Source organism: Colobus angolensis, unplaced genomic scaffold (assembly GCF_000951035.1).
Source record: "Colobus angolensis palliatus isolate OR3802 unplaced genomic scaffold, Cang.pa_1.0 Scaffold71, whole genome shotgun sequence".
NCBI lineage: Eukaryota > Metazoa > Chordata > Mammalia > Primates > Cercopithecidae > Colobus > Colobus angolensis.
The window spans coordinates 6,676,776-6,699,290 of NW_012120821.1; the positions used below are offsets into that span (position 1 = coordinate 6,676,776).

At 36.5% G+C, this 22,515-nt stretch overlaps 1 protein-coding gene across 2 annotated transcripts in view; it reads right to left on the minus strand.

Moving 5' to 3' along the window:
- Positions 1-22,515, minus strand: part of NDST3 (N-deacetylase/N-sulfotransferase (heparan glucosaminyl) 3) — a 217,330-nt gene that overhangs the window by 110,661 nt on the left and 84,154 nt on the right. The gene's annotated exons all lie outside the window — the stretch shown is intronic.

The following is a 22,515-nucleotide window of genomic DNA, read 5'->3' on the forward strand; positions in this document are numbered from 1 at the left end:
AAATTAAAGTGGTAAGTTTTAACACCTCTAGACGTCATGAACCTGTTAGCCATTTCACCAGTCTTTATGTTGATGCATCTGTGTTTGAGAGGTGGTGAGACAGAACTAATGATTTTAATGAATAATTTGAAAGAGCCTCCACTTTGCACATCCTTGTTGTAGCCACCTGTTTTCCTATTGCCCATAACGTCAACAAGTTAAATGTTAGACACTTATTACAAACAAAACTAAGCACTTCCCACAAAATAAAACCAATATTTATTAGAGGAACAGAACACATTACAAGTTCATTAGGCTGCTGGTAAGATTTTATTTTGTCTGCTGTACAGTTTCTACCAAGTTTGCCACATTTCTGTTGTCCCCTCAGCATGTGGGCCAGTAGTAACAATGTTCCGTGCCTTCAGAGAAGCACACACTTTTGATTGGATAATGTAAAATTCAAAAGAGTAATTTTTTTTTTTTTGAAGTAGAAGTCCTTACAGTGAAAGCTGAAGGTACTCAAACAGCCAGATATTCTGGGAACTTAGTTGATCTGAAGTCAAGCTCTTGCACATAAAACGACTCTAGTTTAAAAAAAGGCATAGAGGAAAATTACACAGGAACACAAAATGAAAGGTGTCCTTTACAAATAGAACACCCATGGCTTCAGTAGTTGACAAGTGTTTTTTTCCTCCAAAATTATTTTTTATTTTCCGTTTATATTTTTCAATTGTTTGGAAAAAATCTTCAAAAATTCCACTCAAACGGGTTCTTTTAAATTAATGACTGTCTTCATGCCAAATAACAATTTCACATACACAGAATCATAGTATCAGGCTGCTAAATGGTTTAACTTGCAGAAATATGCAGCCGACTGATATGGAAAAAGTTAGAGATATGGTTAGCTTTGTTTTTAAACCTAAACAATAACAGGTGGGGAAGAAAGTATATGAAGCGCCTGAATGCAGAAGGAAAACAGCTTGCCAATGGTTTACCATTACCTAAACACTTGTTCAAATTCCTGCATATGGCATAAAAGGCCCTCAAAATCTGGTCCCAACCTATCTATATAGTCTCATCTCCTATCAGCACTCATCACCCCAATTTCTGATGATTTCCTACATGTCACTGCTGCATACTGTACAGACTGTCTTCCTCAATTGGAATGCCCTTTTCTTATCTTGTAAACTCTGTTTATTGTTCAAAACTCAGTTCAGTCAGCTGTAGTTGAGGATGCCAAAAACGGGAGCCACTATCTTACTGCTGTGAGAAAGAGGATGGGTGGTATTGGAGGTTGAGTGGACCATTCCTGTGTTTCTGAAAGGTGGGAGGGAAAGTTTCATATTCTTCATTTTATTTGCATCATTTGCAGAAATTACCATAACTACATAACCATCATATTTAGAACTCCACTAAAAATTGAATTGAAATATTTCATTGCTTTTTTCGTACTGGTTTTTAAAAACTCAAACTGAAGTACTTTTTCCCCACTAGACATCCCTTATCAACACATAATTTGTGCTCAACTAAAGTGGTTGAAGGCTAGGGGTATGGTGATAAAGACCAGATGAAGAAAAATGAATTTATACCATAAACATTAAAAAATGAATTATAGGTTAACAACTTTAAAAAATGTGCTGAAGTAACTTTATTATTTCTGTAGTGGTTATTAAATACTATTCTTTTATTTTAAATTTCAACTTTTACATACAGGGGGTGCATGTGCAGGTTTGTTACATGGAAATGCTGTGTGGTGCTGAGGAGGTTAACAACTTTTCGAAGAGTATAGGAAGAACCAAGGAATAAATTCACAATGACAGGAGCTATGTTATAAAATTACAGTATCTGCAAATTTGTAAGAAATTATGCTGTTCAAAAGCTCAAGGTAGTTTCAATACCTGCGAGTAGTCAGCTGTGTCTTAGGGACCCATGTGGCATGAAAGGATGGCCCAGCATAGCAGAGACACTTCCCTTATTTTGGATTTAAAAATATTTGGCAACCAATGTATATACAGTTTTTACTTTTTTCCCCTAGCTTTAACACTAAAGAACTACTGTGATTTCTAATTAATTAATTTATTTATTGAGACGGGGTCTCACCCTGTTTCCCAGGCTGGTGTACAGTGGTGGTGATCATAGCTTACTGTAGCCTCGACCTCCTGGGCGCAAGCAATCCTCCTACGATAGTTAGGACTACAAGTGAACACCAGCACACCCAACTAAATGGGGCTTTTTAGTTTCATCTTTTATTTGTGTGCTGGTGCACTGTGGCATGGTAGCAGAAAACATCGCTTCTGGAATCAGACATATCTGGCTGTTCGTGCTCTCATTTGCCAACTGCGTGGCCTTTGGCAAACAACCTATGAGCTCTAAGCCTTGTTTCCTGTTCTCTGAAATGCTAGTCATAAGGGCATTAACTCAAAGTGGTTCAGAGGTAATTTTGAAAGGCAGTTAGTATAGTTCTGGAAACATGATACACATTTAATGAATTTTTAAAATTATGGTTGTCATTACTACACTGCCTCTATTGTTTTTAGATGCTATGATCCTACCACTCAACTATAATGTGGAAATTATGAAACTACCAGGCCACTTATTTTCCACTAAAAGAGACAGACTGTGTTTTCTACTTTCACTGCAGATTTTGGGATTCTTCTCACGAGGCTTCTGTGGTGAACTCTGACTTCTACCCCACGACCCTTTCTTAAGCCTGCTCCTCTTCTGAGTCCTCCGAATATGCTCAGCCACTGCTAAGTGCTTCCAGCTCGTGAGTCATTCAGGTAGTAGAGGGCCACTTTTAAATTCATTTTTGAAAAAGGTAACATACAGTTGCTCCCAAATTTGCATTCATCACCAGAGAGAACACCTGAAATGTTATTGTATAGAAAAGTTTGGGCTAAGATTGCAGGTAGTGTGATCTGGAAGGCAGGCTATCATGTTCTAAAAGCTTTAGCCATCATGCTAAGTTTTTGGCTGATTACTCTCCTTCAGATTGTTCAATTTGTGATTAAGCACATATTGTTGTTTAATCTGCAGCAAAAAGTCTACCTTAAGAGTTCATTCTAATTAGTCTTTTCATTGATCCTTGATTGAAAGTAGCATCTTTGATCCAGGAACTCTGGAATCTATGTTAAGAGTTTTCTAGTGGAGGACATGGTTCAGAAACACTGAGGAATATGGCTATGTAACTACAAAATGTAAATGAAATATTTGGAACACAAGTGGAATTAATAGTCTCAATAGTTGAACTCATGATTTTCACATCTCAGCCCTACCAGATATTCTCTTTCTCCAGGGTTTCTCCATCAACTATCAGCAAACAAGTTGCTGTGCTGAAAGATACTTTTGACACCTCCTGTTTCCTCTTTTCTAAATCTAGTCCACTGCCATGTCCTATCAGTACTATCTCTTGTATATATTTTAAATTTAGCTACTTTTCTTCAATTCTATCATTACCATCACTCTAGTAGAATCTACCATCTTATCCCATTGCCTTTTGGCATAGAATCCCATTCCCTCTCTTGCTTCTTTCCAATACATTTCCTGCAAAGTAATATTTAAAAGATACAAATATGATTTTATGACTGTCTACTCAAAATCCTTTCCTGATTTCCCTTTGCACTTAAATTACAAAATTCTTAGCATGATCACAAGCACTGCATATGATCCTTGCTTCTTTGTCTAGCCTCATCTTGCACCACCCTCAATCCTTCACTGAATTTTAGTCACATGAACCTTTCCCTGAAACTCACCAAGCACTTTTCTACCTCAGTATCTTCCTATATATGGTTTCTCCCCCTGAAATGTTTCTACTCCAAATCTTCACCTGGATAAATCTGAAGATAATTTATTCTGTCATATCTTCAGAGAAGACTTCACTGACAAGTCCCAATCTAAATGAAGTCGACATTAAGACTTCTCTTAGTAGCTTTCCTCGTTTTTTCATAGTACACAGCACAGTTTGTAAGCATGTATTTTTTGCGTAGAAAAGACATTTATGTAATATCTCTCTTTTTCATTAAACAATAAGCTTCATGAAATTTAGGTTCCATTTTAGCCACTGCGATATGCTCAGTGTCTTGCCAACAGCAAGTATTCAACAAATACTAGTGAAAAAGTACATGATCTGATTCTGACTACCTCCTTCTATTCCAGTTTTCACTTTCTCAATTATCTTCATTACAATGCTTGTTCGTCTGAAGAATAAACATATGGTAACTCACAGGGAAATTTTAATATCTATGTAAATAATACTTGAAAGCGTTTTTGAGACTGTAGTTAAAAATTATGAGGGCAAAGCAAAATGGCAGAATAGAAGTCTACACCATTTGTACTCCCTGCAGGAAGACCAAATTTTAACAACTATCTGCATACAGAAAAGTACCATCAGAAAAACAAAAAATCAGGTGAGCAATCACAGTACCTCGTTTTATCTTCATAAAAGTTAATGAAAATGGCGTTGAGGAGGGTTGGAGAGACAGTCTTGAATCACCAATGCCACCTTTTCCCTATCTCCCGGCAGTGGCCATGCAGTGCAGAGGGTCTGTGTATGTGGGGGAGGGAGAGCACAGTGACTGGGGGACTTTATATTGAACTCAGTGCTACCCTGTCATAGCAGAGAGCAAATCCATGCCGGGCTTAGCCTTTGCTCACACATGGAGGGAGCATTTGGACCAGACTTGGCCAAGGGGAAGTCATGCATGTTATCAGTTAGTGCTCGAGTTTCTTGTTAAATCTCACCGCCATGGGCCAACATGCTCTAAGGTCCATGGTAAACTTGAAAGACAGTCTAGCACACAAGGACTGCAATTCTTAGGCAACTCCTAATGCTGGGTTGGGATTAGAGCCAGTACACTAGGGTGGCATGTGACCTAGGGAGACATTAGCCAGAGCAGCTAAAGGATTGCTTGCACCACTCCTTCCCTAATCCCAGGAAGTGCAACTCACAGCAGTGAAAGTGTCTCCTTCCTTCTGTTTAAAGGGAGGAGAGTAAAGAGTAAAGAGGACATTGTGTTGCATCTTGGATACCGGCTCAGCCGTAGTAGGACAGGGCACCAGGCAGAGTCATGAGGCCCCCATTCTGGGCACTAGCTCCTGGAGAACATTTCTTGACACACTCTGGGACAAAAGGGAGCCCATTGTCTTAAAGAAAAAGATCCAGTCTTGGAAGGATTCATCACCTGCTGATTAAAGTGCTCTTGGGCCCTGAATAACCATCAATGATAGCCAGGGAGCATGCTGTGAGCCTTGGGCACTTGGGATGTGCTTACTACATGTGTGACCCAGCACATTCCCAGCAGTCGTGACTATGGTGAAAGACTCCTGTTTGAGAAAAGCATAGGGAAAAGTAAAGGGGACTCTGTCTTGCACCTTATGTACCAGCTTGGTCACAGTGGGGTAGAGCAATAAGCAGGCCCTTGGGATCTCTAATTCCAGGCCTAGGCTCTTGAACAGCATTTCTGGAACTTCTCTTGGTCAGAGGGGAACCCACTGTGCAGAGGGTGAATCCCCGGCCTGGAAGCATTCACCACAAGCTGACAGAAGAACCCTTGGTTTTAAGTGAACATTGCCAGTGGCCTGGCAGAACCTTGCCAAGGGCTGCTGGTGGCGGTGCTCAGAGGGAGAGGCTCTTCTCCCTGTGGAAAGGAGAAGGAAGAGCAGGAAGTACTTTGTAGTATGGTTTTAGTACCAGCTTAACCACAGTAGAACAGAACATCAGGCAAATTCATAATGTTTTTCACTCTAATTCTTGGCTCCCAGACAGCATATCTGGACCTGCCTGGAGCCTGGAGGAACTTGGTACTCTGAAGGGAAGGACACAAACCTGGCTGGCTTTGCCACTTTCTGATTGTAGTGGCCTAGGGCCTTGAGTGAACATAAGTGGTAGCCAGGTAGTGGTTATAGTGGGCCTTGGACAAGACTCAGTGTTGTGCTGACGGAGTCTTTAGGCCTGACCCAGTATAGTCCCAGTTATAGTGGCCATAGGGGTGTTTGAGTCATCATAATCCCAGTTCCAGGCAGCTCAGCACAGGGAAAGAGACTCTGTTTGTTTGGGAGAAACTAAGGGAAATAAACAAGAATCTCTGCCTATTAATCCAGAGACTTCTTCTAGATCTTCTCCAAGACCACCAAGATGGTACCTCTATGAGTCTGCAAGAACCACAGTGATATTGGGCTTGGGAACCAAGCATCTTCAAATATCTGAAAAGCCTTCTCAAGGACCAGCATAAACAGACTGCAAAGGCTGTAATAAATATCTAACTGTTCTATGCGCAGACACAGATGAGCATCTACAAGCACCTTTCAGACAGAGAACTCTGACCTTTCAGACAGAGAACTCAAAATGGCCATTTTGAGGAAACTCAAAGAAATTCAAGATTAACACAGATAAAGAATTCCAAATTCTATCAGATTAATTTTACAAAGACATTGAAATAATGAGAAAGAATCAAGCAGAAATTCTAGAGTTGAAAAATGCAATTGACATACTGAAGAATGCATCAGAGTCACTTAATAGCAGAATTGATCAAGCAGAAGAAAGAATCAGTGAGCTTGAAGACAGCCTATTTGAAAATACACAATCAGAAGAGGCAAAAGAAAAACAAAACAAAATGAAAACAACACAGCACACCTATAAGATCTAGAAAATAGCCTCCAAAGGGCAAATCTCAGAGATATTGGTTTTAAAGAAGAGGTAGAAAAACAGCTAAGGGTAAAAAGTTTGTTCAAAAGAATAATAACAGAAAAACCTCTCAAACCTGGAGAAAGAGATCAACATTCAAGTACAAGAAGGTTATGGAGCACCAAACAGATTAACTGAAAGAAGACTACCTCAAGGCATCTAATAATCAAACTCCCAAGAGTCAAGGACAAAGACAGAATCCTAAATGCAGCAAGAAAAAATTAACAAATAACATTCAATGGAACTCCAATACATCTGGCAGCACACTTTTCAGTGGAAGCCTGACTGGCCAGGAGAGGGTGGCAAGACATATTTAAAGTGCTGAAGGAAAAGAACTTTTATGCTAGAATAGTATATCTGGTGGAAATATTCTTCAAGCATGAAGGAGAAATAAAGACTTTCCCAGACAAACAAAAGCTGAGGAACTTCATCAACACCAGACCTGTCTTACAATAAATACTAAAGGGAGTTTCTCAATCTGAAAGAAAAGGATACTAATGAGCAAGAAGAAATCATCTGAAGGTAAAAAATACACACTGGTAATAGTAGGTTCACAGAGAAACAGACTATGATAACACTGTAATGGTGATGTGTAAATTACTCTTAAGTAGAAAGACTAAATGATGAACCAATCAAAAGTAGTACTACAAAAACCTTTCAAGATATAAACAGTAAAACAAGACATAAGGAACAACAAAAAATTAAAAAGTGAGGTGATAAAGTTAAAGTGTAGTGTTGTCTTTCTGTAGAGTTTGTTTATGCAATCAGTGTTAAGTTGTCATCAGTTTAAAATAATGAGTTACAAGACAGTATTTGCTACTCTTATGATAACCTCAAATCAAAAAGCACAACAGAAACAAGCAAGAAGTTAAAGCACAAGAAAAAATTATCTTCACTAAAAGGAAGACAGGAAGGAAGAAAAGAAGAGAGTGCAAACCCCCAAACAGCCATAAAACAAATAACAAAATGGCAGGAGTAAGTTTCTACAAGTAAATAATAACATTAAATACAAGTGAACTAAACTCTGTGATTAAAAGACACAGAGTGGCTAGATGGATGAAAATATAAGACTCTATGATCTGTTGCCCACAGGAAACACACGTCACCTATAAAGATACACATAGACTGAAAATAAAGGGATGTAAGAAGGTATTCTGTGCCAATTGAAATAAAACATGAACAGGAGTAGTTACCCTTATATCAGACAAAATAGACTTGAAAACAATTACTCTGAGAAGAGACGAAGAAGGTCACTATATAATGATAAAGGAGTCAACCCAGTAATAGTATATAACAATTTTAAATATATTTGCACCCAACTCTGGAGCACACAGCTATATAAAGAAAATATTATTAGTGCTAAAGAGAGATATAGACCCCAATACAGTAATAGTTGGAGATTTCAACACTCCACTTTCAATATTGGACAGATGTCCCAGACAGAAACTCAACAAAAATGTTGGACTTAATCAGCACTATACAACAAATTAATCTAATATATATTTATAGAACATTTCAACCAAAGGCTACAGAATATGCATTCTTTTTCTCAGCACATGGATCATTTTCAAGGATAGACCATATGTTAGGTCATAAAACAAGTCTTAAAACATTTACAAAAATCCAAACAATATCAAGCATCTTCTCTGACAACAATGGAATAAAACTAGAAATCAACAAGAGGAATTTTGGAAACTGTACAAACTCAATGGAAATTAAACAATATGCTCTTGAATGATCAGTGGGTCAATGAAAAAATAAACATGAAAATTGAAAAATGTTTTGGAAAAGAAATGATAATGGAAACACAACATGCTAAAACCTGTGGGATACAGCAAAAGCAGTACTAAGAGGAAAGTTTACAGCTGTAAGTGCCTACATCAAAAAAGAAAAAAAAAACCTTCAAATAAATAACCTAACAATGCATCTTAAAGAATTAGAAAAGCAAGTGCAAACTGAACCCAAAAATAATAGGAGAAAAGAAATAATAAAGATCAAAGCAGAAATAAATGAAATTGAAATGAAGAAAACAATACAAAAAAGTCAATGAAACAAAAAGGATTTTTCTAAGATAAACAAAATCAGCAAACCATTAGCCAGATTAACAAAGAAAAAAAAGGGTGAGGACCCGAATAAATAAAATCAGATATGAAAAAGGAAACACTACAACTGATATTGCAGAAATTCAAAGGGTCAGTAGTGGCTACTATGAGCAACTATATGCCAATAAACTGGAAAACTTACAGGAAATGAATAAATTCCTTGGCATATACAACCTACCAAAATTGAACCATGAAGAAATCCAAAACTTGAAAAGACCAGTAACAAGTAATGAGATTGAAGACATAATAAAACATCTCCCAGTAAAGAAACGCCCAGGACTTCATGGCTATACTGCTGATTTCTACCAGACATTTAAAGAAGAACAAAGCAGCAATCCTACTGAAACTATTCCAAAAAATAGAGGAGGAGGGAATACTTCCAAACTCATTCTATGAGGTCAGTATTATCCTGATACCAAAACCAGATAAAGACACATCAAACAAAGAAAACTACAGGCCAATATCTCTGATGAATACTGATGCAAAAATTTTCAATAAAATACTAACAATCCAAATCCAACAATACATTGAAAAGGTCATTTATCGTGACCAAGTGAGACTTATCCTTGGGATGCAAGGATGGTTCAATATACTCAACTCAATCAAGGTGATACACCATATCAACAGACTGAAGGACAAAAATCGTAACAATCATTTCAATTCATTCTGAAAAAGCATTTGATAAAACCGAACATCCCTTCATGATAAAAACCCTCAACAAACGTGGTATAGAAGGTACATACCTCACCATAATAAAAATCCCTCTATGACAGACGCAAAGCTGGTATCATACTGAATTGGGAAAAACTGAAAGCCTTTCCTCTAAGATCTGGAAGACAACAAGGATGCCCACTGTCACCACTGTTATTCAACATAGCACTGGACGTCCTAGCTATAGCAATCAGAAAAGAGAAAGAAATGAAGGGCATTCAAGTTGGACAATAAACAGTTAAATTATCCTTGTTTCCAAATGGTATAATCTTATATTTGGAAAAACCTAAAGACTTCACCAAAAAACTATTAGAACTGATAAACAAATTCAGTAAAATTCAAGATACAAGATCAACCTACAAAAACCAGTAGCATTTCTATATGCCAATGGTGAACAATGCAAAAAACAAGTCAAAATGTAATCTCATTTATAGTAGCCACAAATAAAATTAAATACCTAGGAATTAACCAAAAAGCAAAAGAACTCTACAGTGAAAACTATAAAACACTGATGAAAGAAATGAGAGTGCACCCAAAAAAAAAAAAAAGATATTTCATGTTCATGGATTAGAAGAATCAATATTGTTAAAATGTCCATACAAAACAAAGCTATCTACAGATTCAATGAAATATTTATCAAAATGCCAATGATATTTTTCACAAATATACAATATAATCCAAAAATCTATATGGAACCACAGAAGATCCAGAGTAGCCAAAGCTATCCTGAACAAAAAGAACAAAACTGGAAGAATCACATTACCTGATTTCACATTATACTACGGAGTTATAGTAACCAAAACAACATGCTACTGGCATATAAACAGATACACAGACCAATGGAATAGAACAAAGAACACAGAAACAAATTAATACACATGCAGTCGATTCATTTTTGAGAAAGGTGCCAAGAACATACACTGGAGAAAGGACAATCTCTTCAGCAAATGGTGCTTGAAAAACTAGATTTCCATGTGTAGAAAAATTAAGCTGAACCCGTTTATCACCAAATACAAAAATCAAATCAAAATAGATTAAAGACTTAAACATAAGACCTCAAACTATGAAACTACAATAAGAAAACATAAGGGAAACTCTCCAAGACATTGGTCTTGGCAAAAATTTTGTGAGTAATACCCCACAAGCACAGGCAACCAACAAACAATGGACAGATGGGATCACATCAAGTTAAAACGTTTTTGCACAGCAAAAGAAACAATCAACAAAGTGAAGAGACAACCCACAGAATGGGAGAAAATATTTGCAAACTCCCCACTTGACAAGAGATTAATAACCAGAATATATAAGAAACTCAAACAACTCTAGAGTAAAAAAAATCTCATAATCTGAATAACTAATGGACAAAGGGCTTAAACAGACATTTCTCAAAAGAATACATACAAATGGCAAACAGGCATTTGAAAAGATGCTCAACATCATTGATCATCAGAGAAATGCAAATCGAAAACTATAATGAGATGTCATCTCACCTCGATTAAAATCGCTTTTCTCCAGAAAGACAGGCAATAACAAGTGCTGGAGAGGATGTGGGGAAAAGAAAACCCTCATACGCTGTTGGTGGGAATGTAAATTAGTGCAACTACTATGAAGAACAGTTTGGAGGTTTCTCAAAAAACTAAAATTAGAACTACCATATGATCCAGCAATCCCACTGCTGAGTATATGCCCAAAAGAAAGGAAATCAGTATATCAACTCTCATGTTTGTTGCAGCGCTGTTTACAGTAGCCAAGATTTGGAAGCAACCAGTGTCTATTAACCGATGAATAGATAAAGAAAATTTTATGTATATATATATATATATATGATAATAGTACACCATGGTGTACTATTCAGCCATAAAAAAGCATGGGATTCAGTTACCTGCAACAATATAGATGGAACTAGAGGTCATTATCTTAAGTGAAATAACCAAGACACAGAAAGACAAACATCACATGTTCTCACTTATTTGTGGTATATAAAACAAAATAATTGAACACATGGAGATAGAGAGCAGAAGGATGGTTACCAGAAGCTGGGTAGGATAGTGGATGTTGCAGGGGAGGTGGGCATCATTAGTGAGTACAAAATATAATTAGGAAGCATGAATAATATGCACTATTTGATAGCACCATGGGATGATTATAGTCAAAATTATATAAAAAGTTGTACATTTTAAAATAACTAAAAGAGTATAATTGGATTGTTCATAACACTAAAGATAAATGCTTGGCAGGGGTGGAGATCCCAGTTTTCATGATACGATTATTACATATTGGATGCATCTATCAAATATTTCATGTATCCCATAAATATATACACCTACTGAGTACCCACAATAATTAAAAATTAAAGAAAATTATTATTCCATGAAGCCACCTTTATTTATTTCTATAAACTCATATATTTGTTATATTACATAAAGTTAAAAATTACAAGATTTTCCTAAATTATGCATTGAAATATTTTCAAATAGACAATGTGAAAATAATACAATTTTGTCAGGCAAAAAGTAATGTTGTAGTCTTCAGAACAATTTTCCTAAAAACTAAAAGAGAAAAATAGCATTTAGGCACTTGAAAAATACAATTAGCTTCATTACTGAAGAAAAAATTGTTTATTACTGTCTTTAATGATAGGTCTGTATTTAGACTCTTGCTAGTAATTAAAAATGGCACTTAACTTTTAGTTTTTGTCTCTATTTCAATTTTTCTCAACAGAAACACCTTTGTAATTTTCATTAATGACTAGAAGGCTCATTGTCTATTTCCATATTTTGCAGATTAGCAAATATGCAAACTAATGTAATTTACAGAAAACCCCACAATGACAGGAAATCAAACAGACATTCTGCATGCTACAGTGAAAAACGAATCCCAAACTTCATTACAGTATAATTTGGAAATACTTCAAAATGCTTTCCTGGAGTTCATTTTGGTTGGAATGTCCCAATTCCTCAGTATACAGAAGTTCATGTTTTGGTTAACTATCTCATAGTATTGAGAAATTACATACATAATTTACATTGGTTGAAAATTAAGTTTCTCTATATTTACATTTGGTAGTATATTTCGAAGTTGATTCTAGAAAAACATTTTTTTCCCTCCTAGAGTTTTAAAGTGGCTTCATTAAAAACTATGGCTTTTTGGGGGAAAAAACTGTCGCTTCCTTAAAAACTACAGCTATTTGAGATATTATTTAACAAAGAAAAGAATACATTTTTCTATATGATAGGACCATAATTCTGACCAACTGCCTCCTTCTGTTTGGAAAATTAAATTAGCATGTTTTAATATATAAGACACTTGCATGAGTGCAGGCACACACGTGTGCATGCACACACACACACAGGTATATGAAATATGAAGAAAATAAATTTATGAAACTATTTCCTTGAATTTGTGAAGCATTTTCAAGCTTCTAATGATGATTTGTTTTCCTAAGCTGACACTGATGGGCTACACCACAATTCAGCTTATAAGAACCTGTGGAACCTCTGGCACCCACAGAAGGAGTCCTGTAGTAGCTGCAATCATTGGGAGAAAGTAAGAAATGGCATGGCTGTTGGCAAAGTGGCCCAATATATGTAAAAGTTGCTATTCAGAGGAAGCTGACTGTCTTCTTAGCCTACAACAAAATAAGGCAAGTCAGGATCATTAGGTTAGGGAATTTAGGTTTGGTACCACATGCAAAGATTATTAAATATTAGACTATGTTCCTGTGATAAATGATAATATTTCTGGTATGGTTTGAAATGAAAAATCTTGAAAAAAATAATTACCTTAGCATAGGAATCTGATTTTTCATTTTCTAAAAAATTGTAAAATAAAAGGATTGTAAAAGTAGTCACTAAAATCCAGGTTTATAATTCTGTGTTTCTTTGACATAATCTTTGTGGTTTTAGAAATGATTTTATATTCAGATGCTAAATATGAATGTACTATTTTTAATCCATGAACAAATTTAAACTCCCATGTACAATTTTCTTTCTACATACTTAAGGATGGAATAATCTTCTAAAATATGGTAGACACAGTTACATAAATTTGGTTAATATTTATAGATCTGACCACTAAATATTTCTCTAGTTTCCTTACATGGTGCTCTTTGATTTATAATAATGAATTTTGGTTTGCTAGGTGGTATGTGAAAAAATGTCTAGGATGATAATGTTGTTTTTAGTAGATTTGTTTTAAGGGTTCAAGAATCATCCCCTGTTGGCAGCTATTGTATTATTAAAGAATTTGTCTGGTCTTCCTTATCCCTGATTCCTGGGAGATAACTCCTAACTCTGTGGAATTTCTTGAGTGATAGGAATGTTTTTGTTATTTATGGTGAGACCCTGAAACTATATCTGAGTTTATGCTAACAAGATGACTCAGGATGAAGGTTAGTCATGCCAGGAAGTCCCACCATGTAATTACAGAGTGAGAGCTTTGAGCCAGGTAATATCAGCCTGACCTTAGGGTAGGCGAGAGGAGTTGGAAATTGAGTTCAATCACGTGGCCAATAATACAATCAAACATGCCTATATAATGATACCCTCATAAAAAAATCTGGAACTTGAGGTTTAGTTGACTCTCTCTGGGCAGTGATATTCCTATGGATCCAGAAAGTCCAGGAAAGAGATATTCTTTGTCTCACAAGATAGCAAAAAATATGGCTATAAAATAAAAGTATCAAAAGTCTTTGGATAAAAGTGTTAAAAGTGTTAATAATGAGATCTTGTAAAACCGAATGGCATTACAGCAACTTATAAAACAGAAGTGTCACCTTATCACTCTGGAGTTACTCATCTCCGGAAAAGAGATGAGTGTATGGTGTTTAATTTAGTATATAGTGAGAAAAGAGTCTTATTCTTTCAATATCTCAAAATAGCCAAACCCATGACAATGAAATTATCCTTGTACCAGGAATTCTAGGGATAGGGAGTAGCATAGTGTCATGAAGAGAGTACAGATTTAGGAGAGCACAGATTTGAGTCCTGGGCTCAATCTCAGTGCTTCTCTGCATTGGTCCGAGGACCCTGGCAGGTTATGCAAATTCACCATGCCTCAGTTCCCTCATTTGCCAAGTAGGGGTAACAAAACTAATGATCTCACAGAGTTGTTCAGAGTGAAGGGTATAAACAAAGTTATTGGTCAAGTGCCATTTAATTTTCTTTTATTTGGTTAACAGTATACTTTATTTGGGGGAAACAAAAACAAGCAAAACAAAACAAAACAAGGTAAAGCTGAGACACCTCTAACCATTACTTTTATCCTCAAGCAACTCAGAATGCTTATTTCAGAGCAAACATTCCTCAAAGAAGATACATTGTCATTATCAATCATGTCTAAAAACAATGTCTTACTAAACAGTACACATTTCTTCTATTATACATACTAGATATTACACATAAAGTGAGAGGGAAGGAATACCTCTGGTGTACCATAGATTTGACAGAGCTGTAGCAATAACAAAAGCAAAAACCCCTTCTTAACACCACATATTCCTCTTTAAGCATTATCCCAAGTTAGCAGCTAAATTATTTCAAGAAATGGAATGACATTTTGTAAGCCAAATGTAGTAAGAAATTCCAGTAACAAAAGTTAAGCTAAAAATGTAGTACCAATACTGGAAAAGGGTTACAAAAGGTAGCATACTTGGCTTTAACTTTCATTTTTACTTGTAACCTTAAAGAAAAGAACTATTTGGGGAAGAGTGACAGATTTTCTCCCAGTCTTCCCTAACAATTATAAAATTTATTTCAAGTACATTTTCATTTAACTGAGCATGTTGTTTTCCTCTCTTAGAGTTCCCTCCAGAATTTTTGAAGTGTTGTCATATCTTTGCTGAGTGTCTCATAAGTAAACATAGCACTAAAAGATGCACTTTTGTGAGAATACTCAAAAGAATGATGTAAACACTTGTACTTTGCACAGCCCAGGTTGGTATCTTTGAATTGCTGGGGTGCATTCAAGTAAACACAATAAGAGGTTTATAGAAATGTAAAATATGAATTTATGAAGCCTTACTTTTTATGCTGTAGCAAAATAACTGAAAAGAAAATTATCTGGATTCATAATGGAGGAATTGAAAGTTTGGTTTAATTCAGCTTTTTCAGAGTTTGAAGCAACAAGTTTTATGTGGACCTTTGGGGGTTTTTGAGAGATAAGAAAGCTATAAATAATTCAGGACAACCTCAAATTCTCAGAGTACTTGCACATACATTTAATTTCTCTGAAAATATGCAAGGTTGATTAGGAATCTTGAAGTCTACATAGTACAAATTTTAAGTGAAGTTTAATATTTCTGAAAGCATAAAATGTTGATATTGATTTTTGTTATAATCACTGTATACCCTCTGGTATTTCTAAAAGCCACCAGAACAGTAATGCTTGCAGCACTGAGATCGCAAACACAAGAAAACACATAAATCCTATAGACAGCTTTTTAGGAGAAAAACATTGTAAAAAGTCAGATTTGTATTCTGAAATTGTGTAAAAATATAACTCCTTAAGGAAGGAGTAGCATTTTGATTATGAGGTCTGTGTAACAGCAATAACAGTATCAATGACATGGCTACTTGTTAATTTTACAAACCATGGTTATTACATGGGCTTTGGAATTTGACAGACCTGGGATAAAAATCCTTTCTCCAGCTTTCACTGGCTCTGTGATTTTAGAAAAATTATATAAGCTTTTCAAGCCTTGCTTTCTTCATTTTCAATACAAGAATAAGCAACCTCACAGGTGGCTGGGAGAATTAACTGAGGATGTATGGAAAGCATGAAGCACAATGTCTAGTAAATATTTGGAGCTCAACAATTTCTCTTCCTACATTTCCTTAAGAGAGTCAAGAATCTTTCTCACTGAACTGTAAGGTTCTGTTTCATGCAGGGGAAGCAGAATCACAGAATTTCAAGTTTCACGTTTCCAGATCTGAGCAAAAATTAAAGGAAAAAATGGGAAATCAGGGAGACTAGTTTGGAGGCTGCTGCAATAATCTAGATGTGGGCTGAAAATTTGGAAGTGAAGTAGGGATGGAAAATTTTGAAAAGGAGCAGGAGCTGGTACAAAAGAAAAAAAAAACTGAAAGAAATTGTTAAACGAGTGGGAACATGGAGTGGGAGACATGAAAATGCCAAAGCAGAGCCAAGGTTAGCACTCTTGTGGAATTTACTCTTACTTCTTCTTCTGCCATCACTTCCATCTCTGCCATGTTTATAACCACCTCTCAGAACGCAAGTGCCCCCTCCATCTTAAGTAAATGAAAGGCGTAAAAGGAAAGAACAGTGAAAATTCAGGAGCAGCAGGCATGGATCTGGAAATAGACCTCCCCCACCTTCATACCCACATCTGACTCCAGCCCACCAGTATGAGTTTCTAGAAGAATTCATAAAGGCTTTTAGTTCATTTTGTGTCCACATAAATTTGGACAGTAAGACACTATTTTCATGCAGTACATGTGCTAAATTTATCTTTCTTTTTATGAAATCAATTTAAGTTACCAGATAAATGTGCTGAAGATGAAATCTAGTATTTCTGTTAGAGAAAAAAGGGAAAGGAATTGAGGAATTCTTTCTACAATGTCTATCTTGTTAGAGAGTATGGAGTCTTCCCATAGGATGGAAAAGAAGGTGATCTGGACAGGAATTTACAAAGAAAAGAATTCCAATTAAAACCACTTTCAAAAGTTCAATGATATATCCAAATGAGAATACATTTTGCCCCACTGTAGATATGGGTAGGAGGGGTTATCTTCATGTAGGTGAAATATAGAACTTCTAAAGAAGAAGCAGCAGTTCACATTTGCAAGAAGTTTAAAGAAGAACACACAGATAGAAAAGTGGGAGGCTTAAACCCTGATGTTATTTTTGACCTGTTATTCTCTTTTGCTTCCTCATCATCCGTCTGATAAAAAACCTTATTGAATCTATGTCAGAAATACTTTTCACATCCAACTTCTTTATGATCCCACTTCTACTGGTTTAGTTAAAGCCGGCTTTTATTTCCTATCTTTTTTTGTTAATTTAATAGCAATCCAATATGTCTACTTACATCCAATTTTCCCTGCTTGTCTTCATCCTAAACACTCCTTCTCTAATGTTCTGTGATTCTACCACCTACACGGAAGTGCTAGAACTTCAGAGTAGATGACAGTGTTATCTTGGAGTTCAAGATACGTAAAATACGTAGTTCTAAAAATAACTAGATATGACATTTCAATTTAGAAAAACAGATTTTAAAACATTCTGGTGAAAAATAGTTGTGAAACAATTGCTAGAAATAAGCCAGGGGAACACAACCAAAGGATATGTATGGCTCTACCACAAATCTCTAATCATGATATTATGTTCAACAATACTAATAACTTGAAGATGCAAAAGTCATACTTGTAAAATACAGGGATTACATAAAGCTGGGAAAGATATAAAGCATGTTAAATAATGGAGTCAGTCTTTAGCAGGAGGTTGATATACTAAAACACTGAGCATAGAACAAATATGGAATATTAAAGGGACAATTGTAATTCCAAGGCTAGCATTTAGTTTACAAAATCAATTGGATAAAAATAAATACTTGAAGGTTTAATAAATGGCTCATGGGCAGAGGGTCTGGCAGACACAGGTGTGATATGGTGGTATAAAAATTTAATGTGATCTTTGGCTACATTCATAGAAGTAAAGTGCACATAAAGGAAAAAAAATATTTTACTATTTTCTGCTTTGATAACACCACATCAGGGGACAATAATGTTCAAATTGGGGCATATATTGGGAAGAAGAATGACAAATTAGAAATTGTATGAATATGACAGCTGGGATGATGAGGGGGTTTGAAAACCTGTGGAATGCTTTGAGATACATCACCAAGAGAAAGCGTCATGCCTCTTTATTTTCTGTATTTCTGATGTTTTGATATTGGGGCCTTGCTAACCCTGGAGAGATTGCTGCTCTCAGGCTAGCCAATTCCTAAAGACAGCAAACACCACCCTGAGAGCACTCTCAGATGTCAATCAGGCAATTCAGAGCTCCTACCCTTGACTGCTTCCTTTATCAGACTCTCATATGTTGAGCAACTATCTCCCTCATCTAATCACCCCAGAGCAAAGTACCAGATGACTAAAGACAGCTCTTACATCTCAGAACACACTGAAATTATTCAAAGTAGGCAATCCTGAGCCTGCTTATCCTGTCTTGCCTTACCTTTCCTGCAGAAACCACAATAATACTCTTGCCCACATTTCCCCCTTCCTCCCTCTGCCTCCTGAGCAACCCTGGTGCCTCCCCTTGTGGCCCTGCATCCATGGTACACCCCCTTTCTTGGGAACTGTGAATAACAAACTAATCTTTTCAATGGCAGTCATCTCCTGATCTTTTGGACTCACCATACCTGAATAATAACAAAACCTACATTATAATACAGTAATGATAGAATCTTAAGAGCTAGAAGAAACATTTACTTTTATTTTTATTTAACGAACATTGAGTACCATTCTATATACATATCTTATCTAGATTAGAAGAACTCTACTTCTTAAATCTATATTACTTCCATACCTTTCCTTATAAATATACTGATTCTAGTCCCTTCTAAATCTTAAGACTGACTGATTATCTTCTGGAATGATACTAAAAATATCTACCAACCAGCATGCCGTGCCACTGAGCAATCAGAACTGCTGCCAGCTGAACAGCTGGAGCTCGGTGCTGGAGACTCTTTCTGGGCCAGGCCCCTTCAGTTCCTGAGAAATGGGGAGATTTGGGACACCTTGGGACACCTTGGGGTAGGGGTAAAGTATTGTCACATTTCAATATTGTTATAACTGGCATGGCCATACCAGTACTTTTGGTTGAATAGTAGCCCTGATAATATATCCCTTAGTCTTCTTTTTTATCTCTTGCCTTCTTGAATTTCCTTCAGCTATTCATTTTATGAAGAAAATTATAGACTTCATCATATTTGTCATTTTCCTCTGAACAACGGCCAGTGTCTTTCTTAAACTGTGCTGCTTGGATTACTCTAAAGCGGCCTAGCAGCTGAGTGGACTCTGTGACCTGACTGGAATTCTCTATTTCTATTAGGATGCCTATTAGAATTATAATTTGTGCTCAATATCAGTAAAATGAAAATCTCATATGCCTTTTTATAAAGTGCATCACTGAAATAAAAGTGATAGTATTCATTCATTCTCTAGCTGGCAAGCAAACTAATTAAAAGATCATTCCTTAAGCCAGCAAGTCTTTCAATATATTTTAAATTACATTTGGATACTATAATCTTTATTTCCATATTGGAAAAGTTAACATGCTCACTAATCTAAAAAGTTTTATAATTGACAATAGACATTCCGGCTAATGTAAATTAACAGGTTCTGCTGCACTTTGAAAAGAGAGGCAAAAAGGACACCATTTAAAAGAATGATGATAATGCAATTAGAAGTTCAATCTTCAGTAAGATTTTATGTTACCATGAACATTGTTCTACTACTACTAATTTTAATAGCATTGTCTATAAAAGCATTAAATATCATCTATTATTGGCAAAGGGTTCTATGATAGAAATATCTATTAACTATTTTATCATTAAAAATGTAACAACCACCATTTTCCAAAATTTAGATACAGTTCTTCAGTTGAGAGTATGTACTATTGAAGACTTTTTTGAGGTTAAAATAGAACACTATTTTACCTTTCTAATGATACGTTATTCTATTTTAAAAACTGTAGAGTCAATATTTTAAATTTTGTGGTAGGTCATTATTAGTGATACATTTAATCTTCGCCTCAGAATTTGTACCTTTCAAAAAAAAAAATCCCCTGTTGAAATTTCAGTTTAACCCGTGAATTAGCCTATATTTTGTAACTAAAATTTTTTTCCAATCAACCTCCAAAGCTGCATATCCTGGTGGGTGTAATCATGAAATGCAGGTTTGCTTAAAGGATTTACTTGACCTTTCATAATAAACTATTAGAGCTTTCAAAGACAAATTAAAATAGACATCAAATTTGTGTCCACATTGTGGAAAAGGATAATAGGTAAGATGTATTTGTTAAAAGTCAATGAAAATAGCAGGTGTTTGGCTGTAAATGATGATAGCAAAGGCCGAAACCCAAAAGTTTTAGATCAGAGTCTCAGATTCTCCTAGCTGGAAAGGTACTTTAAATGTCCTCTAACCCAATTACCCATTTGAGTATTGCATCCATGACCTCCATTTTTGTTTCAACATCTATTTGCTCCCAAGACAGCCCACTACTTCTTTGCATGTTCTTTCATTTTCTTCATTGGGAAATACCCATACTCATTTTAAAATCAAGAGCCTCCAAGCTGGTGGAGAAGAGTAGGATATAATTCAATTTAGAAATGCAATATTAGCACAGGTTAAACATTAGATTGTTCCATCTAGTGAGGTGAAGTAGAATTTTCTCCAGAGTACTTTTCACTGAGTTAAAGTGGATTCTGTAGCTATACATGATAAGTGATATTTGGTCAAGTGGAAATTTCCTCAGATTTAGTTTTTTGTCTCCCCTACCCTTTTGACACCCTCCAACATTTTAGAGACTCTGCCTATATTAGGGAACTTCAGAAAATCTGAGGGAAAAGTTGCCCTGTGAGTTCCACCTCAAGTTCTCCATTCCCTTTGTATTACCAGCATAACCAGATATTCCCTTGGATTACCAGCAGAAAAGAAATCTTGATTTACACCTGTGAATTGGGTTGGGAGGCTAGGGAGGAAGCCTGGTGGGGGCACAATTTATGCAGCCTTAGAAGACTTAACACTGCAATTTATGCAACATTAATATTTCTGGTCTTAATTGTACTGCTAGTGAGTTTTATAATCATGAATAAATGACTGCATTTCTCTGATTCTCAGTTGCTTCATCTATAATAGGAGAATAAACAGACCTACAATTCAGGGTTAATTTAAGGAAATAATAAAAATATGTTAAAATTGGAAACCCTTGATCTTTTCTTATTATATCTTTAAAGTCAGCAACAATGCAGTTTTGTAACCCTAATGCCTAATGGAAAGTAAAAGAGTTAACACATACTTAGAAATTGGGTAAAATTCACATTAAACAAATATCATCCCAATACAAAGTAAACTTTTAAACTTAAGGATTTTTGTCCCTCTTACCTGTCTGTCCAAACACCTCAGAAGCCTAGGCAAAAATTAAAGATAGCAATTTTGGGGCGGAGCAAGATGGCCGAATAGGAACAGCTCCAGTCTCCAGCTCCCAGCACAAGCGACACAGAAGACAGGTGATTTCTGCATTTTCAACTGAGGTACTGGGATGATCTCACTAGGGAGTCCTGGACAATCGGTGCTGGTCAGCTGCTGCAGCCCGACCAGCGAGAGCTGAAGCAGGGTGAGGCATACCCTCAGGTGGGAAGCACAAGGGGGAAGGGAATCCCTTTTCTTAGCCAGGGGAACTGAGACACACAACACCTGGAAAATCGGGTAACTCCCACCCCAATACTGTGCTGTACCAAGGGTCTTAGCAAATGGGCACACCAGGAGATTATATCCCACACCTGGCCGGGAGGGTCCCATGCCCATGGAGCCTCCTTCATTGCTAGCACAGCAGTCTGCGATCTAACTGCAAGGCAGCAGCGAGGCTAGGGGAGGGGCACCCACCATTGCTGAGGCTTAAGCAGGTAAACAAAGCTGCTGGGAAGCTACAACTGGGTGGAGCTCACAGCAGCTCAAGGAGGCCTGCCTGTCTCTGTAGACTCCACCTCTGGGGACAGGGCAAAGCTAAACAACAACAACAGCAACAACAACAAAAAAGCAGCAGAAACCTTTGCAGACACAAACAACTCTGTCTGACAGCTTTGAAGAGAGCAGTGGATCTCCTAACACGGAGGTTGAGATCTGAGAACGGACAGACTGACTGCTCAAGTGGGTCCCTGACCCCTGAGTAGCCTAACTGGGAGACATCCCCCACTAGGGGCAGACCAACACCCCACACCTCACATGGTGGAGTACACCCCTGAGAGGAAGCTTCCAAAGCAAGAATCAGACAGGTACACTCGCTGTTCAGCAATATTCT